Here is a 3,350-nt window from a genome sequence, read left to right as displayed (position 1 = left end):
TTTTCTGCTGGGTAGCCTGTTTGTGTGTGTCGTGCTTTTAGAGGGGATTCTTAACAAGTTCATTGTTCATGGTAATTTGCTCCTTGTAACAAATGGCTATTTTGAAGTTTATTTGCTTAAGTCTCTGGCTTTGACTGTTGTAATTGAAGCTTGGGAAAGAAAAAAAAAAAGGTTTCCATTCCATTTGTTTAAAAAAATGAACTGTTTTCTGGCTGCTTTCAGCTACAAAGAAGATGGTTATCGAACTTGTTTTGGGACAGAATAATTTGGATATCCAGCAGGTGCAAATGCCAGACATGAATGTTTTCAATATATTAACAATTTGCTTGGATTGTGCAGGAGTGTAATAATCAACCTTCTGTTCCATCTTTGGATCTTCTGGGTGTCTTCCAGGAGTCAACATTATTCTTTGATTTCTTAAGGGTACTTAATTCACATATATTAACTTACTCAGTTTATAATTCTGTCTTAGCAGATACTAAAAAATGCAAGTTAAACATTCAGACACCTGTAGTGAATTCCATGATGCAGAAGAGTTGATATTTGCTGAGTTGCTCACCTTTGGGAAATAAAAATCATTTTATGCAACTCTTGGCGCAGATCTACCTGTTTTAACCATGTATAACTAAGTTTTAAAAAATGCATTTTTGGGGTCTGAAATGCTTCCCTGCACTTAATCTTACGTCTTGCCTCATCTCTGAATATGTCATAAAAACAAAGAGTAGTATTGAAACAAAATATTATCTGTACTTCTGAGTAAGCATAATCCAATACAGGGAATTACTTGTAAACTTGAAAAATTGTGGAAGAGGTATACTCCTGTAAGCAAAATTGTGTATGCTCTTGGACAGCTTGACTTGATGTGGTGCAGCTAAGTGTGTTAGACCTTGGTATATGCACACCTTATGTAGCTGAGAAAAATGTTCTGGGAAAGATGTACGTTATCTTGGTTGCCTTTGATTTCTACTGCTTTTTTTTTTTTTTTTTTTTTTTTTAATTTCATCATGTTCTGTCATAGCTCTCTGTGATAAACTTTTTTTATAAAATCTTGCACATGTACAAGGAAGATGATGGAGAAAATGCAAATACTGCTTATCTTTTCACTTAAGCATGCAAGCACTGATGTTTCCAATTACTTGTTCCAGTGTCTGCATTCAAGTCTCCTTCCATCCCAGTGACTGGAAAAAACTGTGTTAAGGTTTTGATTATTTTGGTTCCGCTGGTTCAGAATGGTGTATTTCTTCTGATTTTTTTCTCTAACAGAACATTTCCACATCAAACTTTCATAGCCTGTTCCAAACTGATTACGTGGAAAATAACGAAAGCAATATTGTGCAGGATGTAGTTTGCTTCAGATAGAGCAGCCATTCCTGCGTTGAAGGGAGAAAAACCACACAAAACCCTCTGGAAGATCTTAAAATGTTTACAGCGTGGTGTGTGGAGGTTTTCAAAGGTGCTAGCACTTAGAGGACTTAAAATCAGAAAAAAAAGTCATTGCTCAATGCAGCTGACTCAGGTTTTGATATCTGGCAGCAGAAGTATGGTAAAAGTAATGATAAAATCAGAATGAAATAACTTTTTTTCATAAATAAGAAAAAAGTTGATGGCAAAACTTTGGTCGTGGTTTAAGTGATGCTTTCAAGTGTACAGCGCTCTTGTAACCGGAGTTCTCAGTAATGCTCTAAGGAGACTGGAGTCTTGGTTTCCCGTAATCCCTTCATAGCTGTATATAAAATGTAATGCTAAAACTATTTTGCTCTCAGGAGTCACTTTGGATGAGATCAGCTGTATTCAGTGAATTATGTAATATGGATTAAATTGTTTGTCTTTGTTCCTGAAATGGTTAGAACTTCTTGCTTTGTCTGCCTGCTTACTCGTGTGTGTAAGCACGGGGAAATACAGTCTCTCCACCTGCTCCTGGTGAGATGAGCGGATGGTGATGCCCATAAAGTCATGTCAGGGTAAATGCATAATTTCAGTTAAATACATGTTGCAGGTTGCTCTTCTGATTTCTGAAAAGGGCAAGATGATACAAGTATACAATATCAAAGTAGTTATTTAAATTTTTTTATTAATATAGCACTTTAAAAAAGAGTAGTGTGGTTCAGGGGAAAAAAAATAAACATAGCTAACTAGAAGATACAGCTTCTGTAGTAATTCTGGGCACCAAATTTAACCCACTTAAAAAGAAATTATATATATAAAGTTCATTTAAGAAAAAGTTATTTGTATCAATGCACAAGTTATTTGTGTGTTCCTACTCATTCTCTAAAAGCTATTGACAGACACTGTTGCCCAGGCTTGCATGTTTCTGCTGCTGTGTTTGAAGCCAACTTACTTAAAAGAAGCAACCAAACATTAGCTTGGAACTTCATTATCCTTCTGGGAGGAGGGAGGGTGGAGGGAGGAGTTGAAAGGTGACATTTTGCCAAAGGGGAAAAGACAAAGTCAATAAGCAAAACTTATCTTTCAGGCCTTCTTCAAAGTTATTAAAGGTTGAAGTGTTAATAAACTATTAAAAATGTAGCAGTGTCCTTTTTATTTTGGAACTTCTCCCTGACTCCATTCTGTGGACTGCTGCTAGAGAAGAGGTGTATCTGGTCCCATGGGCAGTGTTACTGCCCTGCTTTGGGTTCTGCTGGTAAATGGCAAGAGGCTGTCTTGGATGAAGTCAGTGTTGGAGTGGAGAACAGGTGCCTTGATCCAGGCAGCACTGGGGATGCTGATGGGTCTCTCAGATTATAAGAATCATCTTGACAAATTTTCCTATTGGTAGTCCACTGATTTTTATGTGTGAATTGACTTGCTGGAGCAAACACTTGTTTCAGTCTTTAGCAAAAGATGGAATGAGAGCTATGCAGTTACAGAGCAACCCTAATAAATAAATAAATAACACTGCAATGCCCTCCTCTCCAAGTTTGCAGGTGGGATTGAAATGCCATAGCCTGTCTTTATAGCTGTGTTGTTGTGAAGGTAATAGTTCACTGCCTTGCCTGCTGTTCTGGTTCCTGTGGAGTGGCTTTGTGGGGGGTGTCCTGGAAGGTCCATCTGTGTGTAGCCCTTGCCACTGCTGCTAGGGAGCCTCTGTCTTGTCTGATCCTGAGCTTCTGTGGTAGCTTTAGAGTGGTGGCACATTAAAGTTTTGGACAAGAGGGGGAGCTAAATGCAGGAGTCAGTTTTCACAAGGGTTTGAGCTCCTTCCTATGGGAAGTACTGAAACTAATGATGATAAAATGAAGTAGGTTATTTCTTGTCCAAATGTGTTTCCCAGGGACACTGAAATAGTGTAACCAAGTGTCTGACTGAAGTTGGTCTGTTGTGTTTTTCTGTTTCAATGTGTGTTAGGTATG

Source organism: Haemorhous mexicanus, chromosome 1 (assembly GCF_027477595.1).
Source record: "Haemorhous mexicanus isolate bHaeMex1 chromosome 1, bHaeMex1.pri, whole genome shotgun sequence".
In the NCBI taxonomy this organism is placed as follows: domain Eukaryota; kingdom Metazoa; phylum Chordata; class Aves; order Passeriformes; family Fringillidae; genus Haemorhous; species Haemorhous mexicanus.
This window is presented reverse-complemented; position numbering follows the sequence as displayed.